At 42.5% G+C, this 17138-nt stretch overlaps 1 long non-coding RNA gene across 1 annotated transcript in view; it reads left to right on the top strand.

Moving 5' to 3' along the window:
* Positions 1–11265, top strand: part of LOC309344071 — a 352998-nt gene extending 341733 nt beyond the window's left edge. The window contains exon 3 of the long non-coding RNA XR_014157602.1: positions 10905–11265. This is a non-coding gene — a long non-coding RNA (uncharacterized lncRNA). The remainder of the gene's footprint in view (positions 1–10904) is intronic.
* The last annotated feature ends 5873 nt before the right edge of the window (positions 11266–17138 follow it).

Below are 17138 nucleotides of genomic sequence, written 5' to 3'. Positions count from 1 at the left end.
CCCGCGCGCGCGCGCTCGCTCGCTCGCCCTCCTCACCCCAGCTCTTGGCCGTTCGCCCCAGGAACTCGCCGCTGTTGGGGTTGTAGATGAACCTCCGCCACTCGGCCATAGACTGGCTGAAGGGCTTCTTCTCCTCCTTGGCCATAGCGAGAGAGAGAGAGAGAGAGAGAGAGAGAGAGAGAGAGGCTGGAAAGAGAGAGGGAGCTCGGCGGTTCGCGGGCGGCGGTTTTTCCCCTGCCGAAACAACAGCGGCTCCTCAGAACCGCTAAGTAACTCTCCCTCAGGCGCCCGGCGGGAGAGCAGAAGAGAGGAAAAGGAAAGAGGGGCTGGGCCAGTCGCACGCACCGAGCAAAACTACTCGCGCCGCCTCTTTTACTACCGTAATAATTATTTGTTTTAACTCATTACTGAATGTATTTTAAAAGGTAACTATCGTCAAACAAGGAAAATAAAAAATACCAACATAATTTTGTGATTTTACAAAGCATAATATAACTAATAATTTTCTTAAATTATTGGGGGGGCAGAGCCCCCCCAAATGAATTTTTGAGGGGGCTCGGGCCCCCTCAGGCCCCATGGAGTCGGCGCCTATGGTGTTAGCCATTGGCCATAGCAATAAAACAACAATACGATATGCAAAGAACAGAAATAAAAAGTCAATTATATAAAATATGTTTTAGGGTTTTGAATCAATAATCAAATAGTGGAACTTATTCTGATTGCCCCTGCTAAAAACCTTGCAACCTTTGCTGTCACTCGCTCATCTTGATCTGCCAAGAGAAAAGAAAGGACACTGGCAGTGGTTGGGCGACCCGGAATGGACAATAAAAGAGGGGTGATAATCTCATTCCTCAAGTCTTTATAAAGAGTGCAAGTAAGAAGGGCATGTGCCACCGATTCAGTACAGCCATCTCCATAGGGACATAAGCATTTTTCGTGTGGAATCTGTTGGAATCGTCCCTCAAGTACAGCCAAGGGTAATACATTCAATCTTGCGAAAGTAAAAGCGCATCTATATTTTAGCCCAGGCAAGTGTCCTCTGGCAGGCTGATTCACAGAATACACAACACAACAGAAAAGCCAATGCTCTTCCCATTACAGCACACCAACAGATCATAGGATCTGTGATAAACATACAAGGGAACAGGAAACCATTTCCAAGGTGCCAAACATAGGCACAACAGGGCTCCAGGATCCTCGAGATTCTGTAGATGGCTCTTCTGAGGAAGAGGTGTTGAACCCTACAGAGAACTATAGTACAAGTGAGGATTGGGGAAAACCTACAAGAGCCTCAAGGCAGCCTGAAGATTCCCTTTCTCATGTGTGCCTCACCGGCCTATCCATTCTGATAACCCCTCCAACCACATCACAAACTGTGCCTCGTTCCTCATTCTTTCCCTTTATGCCCAGGCCTCAAGACTGAAGATTGCAATTGACCTGGTGGAAAGTCCAGAGTCTTCATAGGATCATTCATTTTGCTGGCGCAAAGCCCTCTATCACCTGGGATTTCCCCGGGATAAGGATCTGCTTGGAAGAGGGAGAAGGTACAGCTGCAAACAATGACCCACCAGATGACCAAGAAGAAGAGACAATATCTCTTAGTCTCATCTACACAATTGTTGGGTTAACCTTTCGCTGTTGAACTCTAGAACTAGGTGCTGGTTGTGGACACATGTCTGCCAACTTTTAAATAAACACTTTTTACAAAATAAAAAAATTCCTTCCAGTAGCACCTTAAAGACCAAGTTAGTTCTTGGTATGAGCTTTCGTGTGCATGCACACTTCTTCAGATACACTGAAACAGAAGTCACCAGACCCTTCTATATAGTGAGAAGGTGGGGAGGGGTATTACTCAGAAGGGTGGTGGGATTGGGTGATTGGCAGATAGCTGTGATGAGCCTGTTGATGACTCTTAATGACTGCAATAGGTCTTACAGGAAAAAGCAAGGGGTGAGAAGGTGAAAAGGTAAAAAGCAAGGGGAGAGAGGGTGAAAAGGTGACTTTTTACAAATTACTGAGTTATGCTTCCTGTTAGTCATGGAGCCATAGTACAGACTCTCCAAGCGTCCCTATTTTCCAGGGACAGTCCTGGATATACAGAAGCTGTCCCAGTTTCTGATTTGATCTCAGAATGTCCCACTGTTCCTTAGGACTTCCCTATATTCATCACAGAAATGTTGGAGGGTATGGAGTTATCTGACCCCTGCGCCATCTGAAGGCTGTCCTGTTTAGGGAAGGTTTTTTAAATGTTATTATTGAATAAAGGTAAAGGAACCCCTGACAATTAAGTCCAGTTGCGAACGACTCTGGGGTTGCAGCGCTCGTCTCGCTTTACAGGCCGAGGAAGCAGGCGTTTGTCCACGTCCGCAGACAGTTTTTCTGGGTCATGTGGCCAGCATGACTAAGCCGCTTCTGGTGAAACCAGAGCAGTGCACGGAAACGCCATTTACCTTCCCACTGGAATGGTACCTATTTATCTACTTGCACTGCTGTGCTTTCAAACTGCTAGGTTGGCAGGAGCTGGGACCAAACAACAGGAGCTCACTCCATTGCGGGGATTCAAACTGTCGACCTTTCGATTGGTAAGCCCAAGCGGCACAGTGGTTTAACCCACAGCGCCACCCATGTCCCTGTTATTGAATAGGATGTCCCTATTTTCATTGGAGAAATGTCGGAGGATGTGGTAGCATTCCCTGCAATATGAAATATGAATTTGTATATAAAGTTTAAAGAATATGAAAGCTTTCTGCAGTTCCATATTTAATTAAGATTTTAGCCAGCATTTACAATATTTATTATTATTGATTGACTTGCCCCCTAGCTCTGTAAAAATTGCTTCTCATTTAAAAGGAAATGGTACGTGGGATCTGATTTGGTGATGGGAGGCAGTAAAAAATTCAGATACATTAATATAATTATGAAAGTGTAGTTCATAGCCTTAGGGGATGTCTCCCCCCCCCTTCCTTTTGAAACAGAATGGTGATATTTGACAGCGATGTTCCATAAAGTAGGAAATATAATTTAAACTATTATTTAGGCTCCCTGTTGTGGGGCTGCTTAGTCTTAATCTGCATTGCAGCCCCTCTGGAATTTTTTGACTGAATAAAATATTCTCCCCCCCCCCCATGCATTCTTTTCTTTAATAATTCGTATCACCTTGCCAACAAAGATCCATATAGTTAAAGCTATGGTTTTCCCAGTAGTGATGTATGGAAGTGAGAGCTGGACCATAAAGAAGGCTGATTGGCGAAGAATGGATGCTTTTGAATTATGGTGCTGGAGGAGACGCTTGAGAGTCCCATGGACTGCAAGAAGATCAAACCTATCCATTCTTAAGGAAAGCAGCCCTGAGTGCTCACTGGAAGGACAGATCCTGAAGCTGAGGCTCCAGTACTTTGGCCACCTCATGAGAAGAGAAGACTCCCTGGAAAAGACCCTGATGTTGGGAAAGATGGAGGGCACAAGGAGAAGGGGACGACAGAGGACGAGATGGTTGGATAGTGTTCTCAAAGCTACCAGCATGAGTTTGACTAAACTGCAGGAGGCAGTGGAAGACAGAAGTGCCTGGTGTGCTCTGGTCCATGGGGTCATGAAGAGTCGGACACGACTAAACGACTAAACAACAACAACAACATGGTGTAGTACTTAGAGTATCGGACTAGATTCTGGGAAACCAGAGGTTTAAGGTGCTGGTTTTGACCTTAAAGCCCTATGGGGCCTAGGACCCACGTACCTCCGGGACCGCCTCTTTTGGTATGCCCCGTGGAGGACCTTAAGGTCCACAAATGACAACACTGTGGAGGTCCTAAGTCACAAGGTGGTTAGGTTGGTCTCAACTAGGGCCAGGGCCTTTTCAGTACTGGCCCCAACTTGGTGGAACGCTCTGTCACAAGAGACTAGGGCCCTGCGGGACTTGACATCTTTCCGCAGGGCCTGCAAGACAGACCTATTCCACTTGGCTCTGGCTGGGGAGGGCAGGGTATAAATAAAAAAATATTATATTATTATTATTATTAAATCCCCATTCAGTCATGTAGCTCAGTGGGTGACCTTGGAATAGTCAGTGCCTCTCAGCTAACCTACCACATAGGGGTGTAAACCGCCTTGAACTTCTTGGAGAAATAAAATGGGATATAAATGCGGAGCAACAAATACTTTTCTTTTCTTCTGCCCTACCAGTGCCTATGTGGTCACCAGTTGCCGTTTTGTGCTTAAACAAAATGACTTCAGGCACCTAGAAGCAATCTTAGCATTTTGGCTGCGGCATATTCCAAAGTATTACTTAGAGAGGTGCATCCCTTTGCCGTAGTTACCTGTAGCGAAAGCAGAAGGGAAATAATTAGCTACTGCTCTACATGAATGGAGGCTGTAATAATCTAAGCTGAATATATTTCCTGACTTCTTCGCCTTCATCAATTTGAAGCTCTTGGCGTTCTGGAGGGAGAAATAACAGGAGATTTAAATGCGAAATTGCATGAAGTGTGCTCTCCTGCAAATGATCACTTGTAAATGCACTCTGGGTCTTCAATTGAAATAATCTGCCTCCTGGACAATTGGTATCATTGAGCCTTTTATAAATATGCTCAGGATTATGGAAAAGGAAGGGAGAAAGGCTTTAAATTTTAGAATATAATTAACCATAGAGCCGAGGCTAGTGGGTTTTTATGATAGTTATATTGTTTTTTTAAGCTCTTTATTTGCGAACCACCTCGTGGATCGTTTTTTTAATGCCCCCCCTTTTTAATGGCATATTTCAGTAAATGAAAATGTGTTGTCAGTAAACAGGCAAAACTGCTCCCATAATTTATTTATTTATATAGTTTTAGCTGATTTTTTAAAATAAAAAAAAAACCCCATTGTATTGTGTTTTCTGCACACTACATAGAAACAATTGTAATTAAGTGGTATATAAATTGTCTAAATAAATGAATAAATATTATTTTAGTATACAGTGGTACCTCGGGCTACATACGCTTCAGGTTACATGCGCTTCAGGTTACACACTCCGCTAACCCAGAAATAGTGCTTCAGGTTAAGAACTTTGCTTCAGGATAAGAACAGAAATCGGGCTCTGGCGGAGCAGCAGCAGGAGGAGGCCCCATTAGCTAAAGTAGTGCTTCAGGTTAAGAACAGTTTCAGGTTAAGAACGGACCTCCGGAACGAACTAAGAACTTAAACTGAGGTACCACTGTACACTGTTCACCACGAAGCCATAAAGGCCTGGGGAATTGGGGGAAAATATGCATGGCATGTATAAGATGAACCTAAGAAGAGCCCTATTGGATCAAAATATGTAGTTCAACATCCTGTTCTTGCAATGTCCAACCACTATGTATACAACACTGTCTCACATGGAATGTAACTGATTTGTAGAAAAGACTCTGCGACCTGAAAAAAGAGACAATGCGCCTACTTTTGCAACCTTAGAAAATATATAATAAAAAATATTTTTTTTCAAACAAACAAAACAAACAAAAACCACTTATGCATTGGGGGGACTTTCCACTTCAGCTCTCTGCTCCCTGTGAAGCCCTCCCTAAGTTTCCTTGTGTCAGACATCAGGGAATACAATCCCCCCATGGTAGGCTGTCAGGAACAGGTAGACAAGGAAGTTCTTACCAATCTTTGATGGACTATATGGAACTGGCGGAAATGACTGGCAGAATCCGAGACCAGGGAGAAGAGTCGGTGGAGGAAGATTGGAAAAAATTTAAAGATTATTTACAGAAATACTGTAGAATTAAGGAGCTTTAGAAAAAAGGTGGAATAAAGTTATATGGCTTTGGCAGAAATGTTAGAAAGAACTAGGTATAGATAGATAGTTAATGCATTAAAAGGGGAAAAAATTAGGTTACAATCTGTTAAAATTAACTATAAGACAGAAAATAGATGAAGATGGAAAGGACTTGCTGAAATAATTAATTGAAGTGGAATACAAAAAGGGAGGCGTTGAGGAAGTCAATGAAACAAGTGTATGAAAGTTAAGATCGAAAAGATTGGAAGTGTTTTTAATTGTTTTTGTTTTGTTTTGCTAATTTAATGTTTTATGTAGTGTTTTTGTTTCTGTTTCTGTTTTTCTATGTTTAACTTTTCTTTTTTCTTTTTGTAATTTCCAAAATCTTAATAAATATTATTTTTTTAAAAAAAGGAAGTTCTTACCAATCTCTTTTATTCAATATTCACAGAGAGAGGTTTAGAAATGCAGCCTCTTGGGGTAATGGCATTGCTCTGAGTAATCACCCCCCCCCATCTCTCCTTAGTCGTCAACAGCACCACCTACCTTACGGTGGCTGCCTCGGATGTTTACCTGTACTGACTTCCAGTCGTCAGTGCTGCCCTGTCAAGGTCAGGTACAGCTAGTCGGGAACCAATGCCTAAGCAAACCACTCATGATCTAGTTACAGATAGGTAGCCGTGTTGGTCTGCCATAGTCAAAACAAAACAAATTCCTTCCAGTAGCACCTTAAAGACCAGTAGCACCTTAAAGACCAACTAAGTTGACTTAGTTGGTCTTTAAGGTGCTACTGGAAGGAATTTGTTTTGTTTTCACTCATGATCTGTAATCAATAAAGGTTTGGCCAAAATTATGCCAATAACATTAAATTAAATTCCGTGTCAATTGTTTATTTATTTATTGGGGAAGGTCTTGGGATCTTAACACGCAACTGATTTCTTTTGACCAGAGTGGCTCCATTTTCCAGCACATTTTGCAACACAAGGAGCAGACCTCCACTTCTCTTCGACTACCTCCATTGAGTTGGGTGGAAAAAGGAAGGCTATATAATCGGGAGAATCATTGGTGTGGAGAGTCAAACCAGGGGTCACTGTGCATGCTCTGTGGTCAAACAAACTAAAGACCAGACTGGGAATTTTGGCACAAAACCAGGCTAAATACCATGGACACAAGTTCTTGTGAATTGCATATCACAACCTGTATTCCACTTAATGGTAGCAACCTCCCTCCTCTCTCACATTTCTGCTTCCGTTTTAATTAATGCTATATCAAATTAAACTGCTGACATCAAAGCTGTTGTTGTTGTTGTTGTTGTTTAGTCGTTTAGTCGTGTCCGACTCTTCGTGACCCCATGGACCAGAGCATGCCAGGCACTTCTGTCTTCCACTGCCTCCCGCAGTTTGGTCAGACTCATGTTTGTAGCTTCGAAGACACTATCCAACCATCTTGTCCTCTGTCGTCCCCTTCTCCTTGTGCCCTCCATCTTTCCCAACATCAGGGTCTTTTCCAGGGAGTCTTCTCTCTCTTCCAGTGAGCACTCAGGGCTGATTTCCTTAAGAATGGATCGGTTTGTTCTTCTTGCAGTCCATGGGACTCTCAAGAGTCTCCTCCAGCACCATAATTCAAAAGCATCAATTCTTCGGCGATCTGCCTTCTTTATGGTCCAGCTCTCACTTCCATACATCACTACTGGGAAAACCATAGCTTTTACTATACGGACCTTTGTTGGCAAGGTGATGTCTCTACTTTTTAAGATGCTGTCTAGGTTTGTCATTGCTTTCCTCCCAAGAAGCAGGCGTCTCTTAATTTTGTGGCTGCTGTCACCATCTGCAGTGATCATGGAGCCCAAGAAAGTAAAATCTCTCACTGCCTCCATTTCTTCTCCTTCTATTTGCCAGGAGGTGATGGGCCCAGTGGCCATCAAAGCTAATGTGAACCAATCAGATTTTTCAAAAATGTATATTCCGATTCACTTGCTCATCAGAGGAGACAAATGTTTCACTTTGATCTACATCTATTCAAAGGCATGTTAGTTAAATCTGTTTTATTATTGTACAGTTTTAGCCCTCGCACCTGGTGTTTTAGCTACTTGTCTAATTATAGTTTCAGATAAGTGTCTGTATAAAAATGGGAACATTCTTGCCTCTTGTCTTTCTAGCTGATTAGTCTGTTTGGTCCAGCATATTTGGTTGGCATTTGGTAAATATATTGCAGCAGTGTGCAGAGAGAAATAGTCCGGAAAGATGGCTGGTTGAAAGGTAAAGAAAAAATAGGATTTGTTACTCACGGGAAACAAAGCTGTTTTAAGTACAGTGGTGCCCCGCAAGACGAATGCCTCGCAAGACGAAAAACTCGATAGACAAAAGGGTTTTCTGTTTTTTGAGGTGCTTCGCAAGACGAATTTCCCTATGGGCTTGCTTCGCAAGACGAAAACGTCTTGCGGGTTTGCTTCCTTTTTCTTAAAGCTGTTAATACTTGGGGAATCCGCACTCCGCAAGATGAAAAAATCACAAGACGAAGCAACTCGCGGAACGAATTAATTTCGTCTTGCGAGGCACCACTGTATAAGTTTTACATGTGGCCAATATGGAGACAAAGCACACTAGCTTATATTGTAGCTGAATTGAACTAACTTGGAGAAGAAGCAGGAATAAAGTAAAAGCTTGAAAGGAAGTAATAAGCTTTATCAACAAGTAGTTATTAAAAGAAAAGGAATAAGCATGGAAAGAAAAGTCTGCCTTTCTATTAGTTCCCCCCGCTCCACACACTGGTTCAGATAACTTATTGAGCATTGTTGTTTTACTCCAAACACCCAAAACAAGGTGCAGCACATTTTAACTTTTCACGCATGAGTACAAGCTCCCATCCCAAAACTGACTTAAAATGCCCAGGCCTTTGTAGTTGAATGATATCAGAAACATCTCAAGTGAAAAAATAATAATAAGCTGGTGCAGTGGCAACCATGCAAGATCTGTTTTGATCCCAACGGCCAAGTATTGTCACTGATAATTTTGTGAGCCAAATAATGGACATAACGTTATGAATCATAGCCAGTTCAATAAATCCACTGAGGGATTTGGGCACAATAATTTTTCTTTTTTTTTTTCTTTTTTTTGAACACATTTTTATTAATTTTAACATACAAATTATAAAACGTACCACACAAATTATTACAAATACACTTTTTTTTGGACTTCCATCAGCACCTCCGATGGTCTTCCGTCTTAACCTCTTTTTATGCATTACTTACTTTTATATTGTCTTTACCTCTCTTAACTTATCATCTCCCCTTTTCCATTTTTACAATATTTCCAACAATGCTCCTCACAATACTCCTACAATATTTCCAACAATACTCCTCACAGAACTTCTTGCAAACCTACAAACGTTGTCTGATCATCACAAATACTTTCCATATAGTTCGTAAATGGGACCGATTCGGATGGTCCGCCCCCGCCACTTAATGGATCCAATTGGCTTCCAGAGAGTGGTAGGGGATGCTTTATCCCAAGTTGATGGCCTTTCAGCTGATTCCCTGGTGGCCCGCTGGAATGCGGAGTTAACCAGGGCTATTGACTGTCTGGCTCCGAAGCGCCCTCTCCGATTGCATGGAGCCCGGACAGCCCCGTGGTTTTCCCCGGAGCTGAGGGTGATGAAACAATCGTTGAGACGGCTAGAGCGCCGGTGGCGGAAAACTCATTCTGAATCAGACCGGACACGGGTTAGAGCTCAACGTCGAGCCTACCAAGTGGCAATGGCGACGGCGAAGAGGGCCTTCTTCACCGCCTCCATTGCATCTGCAGAAAACAGCAGCAGGAGACTTTTTCAGGTGGTTCGCAATCTATCAGAACCACCTGTACCACCGGGGCCTGGTAGGGACCCCAAGATCTCCTGCAATGCTTTTGCAAAGTTTTTTGCAGATAAAATCGCTCAGATTCAGAAGGAGGTAGACTCCACCGTGGGAGCAGGGCCAGGGCGGGAGAGTGCTAGAGTTCTGTCTGGTCCTGTTACATGGGATCAATTCCAATCTGTTACCTCCGAGGATGTGGACAGGCTGCTTGGACGAGTGAAACCGACCACCTGTCTCTTTGATCCTTGCCCATCCTGGCTGATAAAAGCGAGCCGGGAAGGGCTGGGCGATGGGATCTGTGGGGTGGTGAATGCTTCCCTCTGTGAGGGAGCCTTCCCAGACCCGCTGAAAGAGGCGGTCATTAAACCGCTTCTTAAAAAAACATCTTTAGACCCGGCCAATTTGGCCAACTATCGCCCAGTCTCAAATCTGCCATTCTTGGGCAAGGTGATTGAGCGGGTGGTTGCTGAACAACTCCAAGCACGCTTGGAGGAAACGGACCATTTGGATCCCTTCCAATCAGGATTCAGGCCTCACCATGGGACTGAAACTGCCTTGGTCGCACTGGTTGATGATCTCCGGCAGGCTAGGGACAAAGGTGAGAGCTGTTTCCTAGTTCTGCTGGATCTCTCAGCGGCCTTTGACACCATCGACCATAACATCCTTCTGGACCGTCTAGAGGGGCTGGGAGCTGGGGGCACTGTTATACAGTGGTTCCGCTCCTTCCTCCTGGGCCGTGTCCAGAAGGTGGAGGTGGGGGGTGAGTGTTCAGACCCCTGGGCTCTCACTTGTGGGGTGCCTCAGGGTTCTGTCCTCTCCCCCATGCTTTTTAATATCTATATGAAGCCGCTGGGAGAGATCATCAGGGGGTTTGGACTGGGTGTTCATCAGTATGCAGATGACACCCAGCTCTACCTCTCCTTTAAATCAGAACCAGTGAAGGCGGTGAAGGTCCTGTGTGAGTGCCTGGAGGCGGTTGGAGGTTGGATGGTGGCTAACAGATTGAGGTTGAATCCTGACAAGACAGAAGTACTGTTTTGGGGGGACAGGAGGCGGGCAGGTGTGGAGGATTCCCTGGTCCTGAATGGGGTAACTGTGCCCCTGAAGGACCAGGTGCGCAGCCTGGGAGTCATTTTGGACTCACAGCTGTCCATGGAGGCGCAGATTAACTCTGTGTCCAGGGCAGCTGTCTACCAGCTCCACCTGGTACGCAGGCTAAGACCCTACCTCCCCGCGGACCGTCTCGCCAGAGTGGTGCATGCTCTAGTTATCTCACGCTTGGACTACTGCAATGCGCTCTACGTGGGGCTACCTTTGAAGGTGACCCGGAAACTGCAATTAATCCAGAATGCGGCAGCTAGACTGGTGACTGGGAGTGGCCGCCGGGACCACATAACACCGGTTCTGAGAGATCTGCATTGGCTCCCAGTACGTTTCCGAGCACGATTCAAAGTGTTGGTGCTGACCTTTAAAGCCCTAAACGGCCTCGGTCCTGTATACCTGAAGGAGCGTCTCCACCCCCATCGTTCAGCCCGGACACTGAGATCCAGCGCCGAGGGCCTTCTGGCGGTTCCCTCATTGCGAGAAGTGAGGCTACAGGGAACCAGACAGAGGGCCTTCTCGGTAGTGGCACCCGCCCTGTGGAACGCCCTCCCATCAGATGTCAAAGAGATAAAGAATTACCTGACGTTCAGAAGACATCTTAAGGCAGCCCTGTTCAGGGATGTTTTTAATATGTAATGCTGTATTGTTTTTAATACTGATTGGGAGCCGCCCAGAGTGGCTGGGGAAACTCAGCCAGATGGGCGGGGTATAAATAATAAATTATTATTATTATTATTATAGTAAATTTACTCCAGTCTTTGGTAAATTTCTGGTCCCGCCGGTTTCAAATCCTTCCTGTTAATTTGTCTAATTCTGCATAGTCCATCAACTTCATCCTCCATTCTTCAATCGCTGGCAATTCTTGCTTCCATTTCTGGGCTAATAGTATTCTAGCTGCACAATAATTTTTCAAAGGGGACAAATCTGCAAACTGGTGTGGAAATGCAGAGAACAAAGACTGGAGAAATGAGAATCTGAGAGAAACTGAAATCTATAGATTCCCTCGTACTAAGCATGAGGTATGTGCACTTTGAAGAAGAAGAAGAGGAGGAGGAGGAGAAGGAGTTTGAACTTGATATTTCAGCCTCTCCCCCACCAGCATTATGCCTGAAAATGGCACCAACGTAATCTATTTATGTAATCAGATGTAAATGTTACCATTCTCTGTAGCTGGCTGTAAGTTTTCAAGCAAAGGGGTGGTATTTCTGCAAACTTGGATGGGGACATTTTGAAATGTTGCCTTTTGCAGTTTTGAAACATTCTGCTCTCTTGGGTAGAAATTAGTTACTGGCCTGCCCAGTAAAAAATAAATAAAAAAATTCCATAATTGATTTTACACACATTGCCTGTCTTAGATTGTGTTGATGGATTCCATTTGGCTGAAAGTATTGCCATCATACGGAGTCAGCCAAGGTCAAGAAGCTTCCTTTTATTTTGCTAGCATCCCTAAGGGGAACTATCTGTTCTTCTGTCATCTTAGAAATCACCAGGGATTTGAAATAAGAAATTCCTAGTCTATAACTATACATTAAATTGATTACCGCCTCTCTCTTCTGCAACGAAGACGGCACTCCTTTTAACAACACTAATATAATACAAAAGTATGCTTTAATGGACTAGTTGATGCTTGTGAAAACAAATGAGTTTTTGTACTCTACAGAGCACTTATTCAGATAGAAGACTACAGCTGAACTAATGGAGGGGTGTAGAAATTTGAGTCCCGCAAGGTGAATCCAGAGACACGACAGGGTCAAGCTTGCCATCATCTAGAGAGAGGAGGAGGTTTCAAGCTGGCTTCTGACTTAAACAATGAAGCTGTACATTTTTAGTATCTGCTGCAAATAGCCTCTTGTTAAATGCTGTTCATAAGTTTATTGTTCTAGCCAACGGCTATAACAAACTTGTATTAGGCGATAGTGTTTATAAAATATTACACAACATACACCCATAATATAAAAAAAGACTTTGCCAGGTTCCTGATCATTAAAGCACAGTTTCCCTTGTGCATCTCTATTTTTTTTTTTTAAAAAAAATAATATTTATAACTTTTAAAGTTTACAAAAAAGAAAGAAAAGAAAAAAGACAGGAGAAAGAAAACAAGAAAGAGAAAAAAACAATACAATACAATATATAAACAATACAAAACACAACCTTAACACATTAAACTAAACACAATAAACAAAACAAAACAAAACAAAAACAATTTAAAGGCATACATCATACCTTTTCCATATTCTATCTTTCATTCCCTTGTTTCATCGACCTCCTCTCACCTCCCTTTTTGTATTCCACTTCTATTAATTGTTTCAGCAATTCCTTTCCATCTTTCTCTATTTTCTGTCATATAAATGTCTTAACATATTTTTAATCTTATTTCCATTAAAACTAATATACATATTTAAGCTTAACTCCTTATAACATTTCTACTAAGGCCATAAAATTTCATTCCAACATTTTTCTATCACTCATTAATTTTACAGTATTTCTATATACAGACTTTAAATTTTCCAATCCTCTTCCACCATCTCCTCTCCCCGGTCTCGGACTCTGCCAGTCACTTCCGTCAACTCCATACAGTCCATCAACCTGGAGATCTTATGTCTGAGGCTCTTAACTCTTTTCCAAGTTCCTTCTGCAGGTCTTCTTCATATTCTTTGATGCTATAGAGCACATCTCGGGGAAACTCCGGCCTAACAATATTTTTATTCCTTCTCGACAGGTCAGCCAGATTTCCATAGTTAAAGCTAAGATTCATAAAGTATTTCAGGACATGTTTCAAGATTCATCCAAATCCAAAGGCCCCCAGAACTCCAGTCTCCTCCTGACCGAAGTCCATGTCCCAAAAGTCAGTTAATCCCTGCATGGAGGGATCTTTCCAGCTTTCCTTCTCCAGTCCAGGCCGGGCTCCGATCCTCAAAATCTGACTTTTTCTAGTTTCAATCATAAAAGGCCTCAACTTATAGTCCTCAATTTGCCTTTGTAAGGCTGAGGCTCCCACTTGTATTACTTTAGGTTCGACAACAACAACTTTCTCCTTCTCCACAATTTGTTCTGCTAAAGTAAATTCCTGTACCAAATCCTGAATAATTTCTGTATTGGTGCTCACTTTTTGTCCTAGATTAATCGCTTTTTGTCCCAAGTTATCAATTTTAGTAGTCATAACATCGGTCTTCTTATGAAGCTGTTCCAACAAATAGCTTATCTTACAAAATGCATTCACTAAGGCTTCTCCTGTAGACATTCTTAAATGGTCCAAGGTCAATCCCTGATTCTCACAGTTCTTATCCTGCAGCTGGAGATTCCCCAGCTCCACTCTTGTAACAGTTTCCAAAGCTCCCTCTAGAGGGAAACAGTCTCCACTTGTATCAATCCTTTCAAGCACAGTTCAAAAAGTAAAGTTAGTTTCAATTTTCAGTTACTTTTCCTCCTTTTTAAACGCAGAAGAGAACAATGGAAACAATATATTTCTCTTATTTAACTAACTGTCAACATGTTTTATTCACAGTCAATGAACTCTCCCAAAACGTCAATCTACTGGCAGCCCGTTTCCAGGTTCAGAGCAGTGGTAATTTAATTTTTATCACTCTCTCCTGCAGGCTTACACGATCCAAAATTTCCCCCCTCTTCTCCTGCTTCCAAGGGGGGTTTAATGATTTTAATCAATGGAAGTTTAATCCTTTACATAAGGCTTTCCAAAACCTTAGCTTGCAGCTTTTTTGCTTCAATCTATTTACAAAAGGGAAAGGCGGACTTCCTGTTTGAAACCTTCCCGTTTCGGTACCAAATTAAGACTTTTGTAAATCCAATTTTCCGTTCTACTCACGGGTAGTTGTTTAAAGTCAAATTGTCCACAGGAAAAAGTCAGCACTCTCCAGCAACAGCAATGTGGCTTCACTCCGTGAAAAAAGCAGTCAATTCGAAGCACTCATTTTTCCTTATTTTTCCCCAGCTGGGACACAGAGGGCCACCCGGTGTGTTACAGATATGTTATCATCACTCAAAAGTAACGATAACATTTCTGCTGGGCGTGCCTGCTTGCTTGTGTGCACAAAAGTTTCAAAAAATAATATACTTGATCTCTATATGAGGGGCAGGGTAACCAATAATGAGTGATGTTAAATGTTAATAATCACCCGAGGTTGATGTTAAACGTTAATAAAGTTGTGGCTCTAGTTAACCCAGCGATGAGTGTTTTGCTTCTTACAACTCATGTGGGCAGTTGGACAAGGTACTGAACTCATTACTTGTGTGGGCACAGTTGAGCAGGCCAATGGTCATAAAATACTAAGCAGTTTGTTTTGTGACCCCCCACCCCACTAAAACATACCCAGTGACATTGGAGGGGTAGGTGGGAATGGAAGTACAGTGGTACCTCAGTTTTCGAACATCTCCGTTGACGAACATTTTAGAACTCGAACACCGAAAACCGGGAAGTAAATGTTTCCATTTTCGAATGTACTTTGGAAGTTGAATGGCTTCTGCTGAGTATTTCTCAATTTTCTCAATTAAATTTGCAGACCACCCTTAGTGCCTCGGTTTTCGAACGTTTCGGAACTCAAACGATCTTCCAGAATGGATTACATTTGAAAATCAAGGTACCACTGTATTTTGCATCACATTATGCAAATGATATATATGTAACTTTCCTTTTCAACTTTGCCAAGCAAAATTCTTTTTGTTTCCCTTGATGTTCCTTGGCTGCCTCAACAAAACTGGAGCCTGCCTATTTCAGATCCTCCAAGTGTCCCTATGTTGCAGTAATAGTCCCAGATTTACAGAAGCCACCCCAGTTTCTGATTTGATCCTGGAATGTTGGTGTTGTTGTTGTTTAGTCGTGTCCGACACTTCGTGACCCCATGGACCAGAGCACACCAGGCACTCCTGTCTTCCACTGCCTCCCGCAGTTTGGTCAAACTCATGTTGCTAGCTTCAAGAACACTGTCCAACCATCTTGTCCTCTGTTGTCCCCTTCACCTTGTGCCCCCAATCTTTCCCAACATCATGGTCTTTTCCAGGGAGTCTTCTCTTCTCATGAGGTGGCCAAAGTACTGGAGCCTCAGCTTCAGGATCTGTCCTTCCAGTGAGCACTCAGGGCTGCTTTCCTTAAGAATGAATAGGTTTGATCTTCTTGCAGTCCATGGGACTCTCAAGCGTCTCCTCCAGCACCATAATTCAAAAGCACCAATTCTTCGGCGATCAGCCTTCTTTATGGTCCAGCAGACCCAATGTTGGAGTTATGCAACCGCTGAGCCAAGAAGATAAGTACCACAACTATACAACCTTTAGAAGACATATGAAGGCAGCCCTGTATAGAGAAGTTTTTAATGTTTAACATGTTATTATGCTTTTATAAGTGTTGGAAGCCTCCCAGATGGGTGGAGTATGATGATGATGATGATAATGATGGAATAGAACGTCCCTATTTTCATCAGAGAAATTTTGGAGGGTATGCTATTTTCTATCAAATTCTACTTAAGGCCAATTTGCTAACAAATACTTGTACATCCTTGGGCTATAGGAAGCTACACAGAGTAAAAGGCAAAGGATATCTGTGTTCAATAAAACTGCAGTTAGTTACCCTATCCTGATTTTAACAAGGTTATTCAACTCACAAACCTTCCTGAACTTTCTATGCTGTTTCTAAATAGGTTTCTGAGTGGAAGATTTTTTAAAAAAGTGAATGATTTCCAAACTTTTGGAATGTCTTATATTTATTGATCATTTCATCCATGAAATATTAATCATGTTGTGCTACTGGGGCCTCCTTTAGTTTTTTGGCTCAGTGAGAGAGTCTCTGCTCTACCATTTAGTGCAACATGGTGCTAGTTATGAAACCTGAAGCCTGACTCTGCCAATGAAATGAAGATCTCTGTTAAATCTGATCCCTTATACCATTTTACGGTTTGATGCCCTTTCCCAGATTACAACTGTTTTAGTATTTCAGGAAGATGCTTGTTAAATTAACTATTTTTAAAAATCAACTCTATTTAACCAGTTCCTTCTATTAGTTTAATGCATCTTTTTATCTTTTTTTATTTTTTTTTTTAAAAACATTAGTCCTTGCCAGAGTTATACAATATATTACTAATTTCTTGACCTGAGATTGCCAAGTGCATTATTATATACTGAAAGCATCTGGCTTCGCTAAATTGGTTTCCAATTTTTATGACACATGCTTTCAGAGGGGAAAAAAACACACTAAGAAAAATCAAATTGAAAATGCCAAAGGGAATTCAAATGCATGGCTAGGACATAAAGCCATGGATTCATGCCCAAAACATATCTGCTGTCACTTTCTGAAGCCAGCTCTTGTTCACAGCTTAGTTTCAAAGAGATTTCAGTATGAAGAATGCTGTAGCCACCTGTTGTTTTCTGTCAGAACTAGCCAAACAAGACAGTGATCAGAACTTGTTGCCTATTGCTTAGAACATTTCCAACACAATCACATCC

Source organism: Podarcis erhardii (genome assembly GCF_964252035.2).
Source record: "Podarcis erhardii genome assembly, chromosome: 6".
NCBI classification, from domain to species: Eukaryota; Metazoa; Chordata; class Lepidosauria; order Squamata; family Lacertidae; genus Podarcis; species Podarcis erhardii.
The sequence above is the reverse complement of the archived record's forward strand: the minus strand, read 5'-3'. Positions and strand labels throughout refer to the sequence as shown.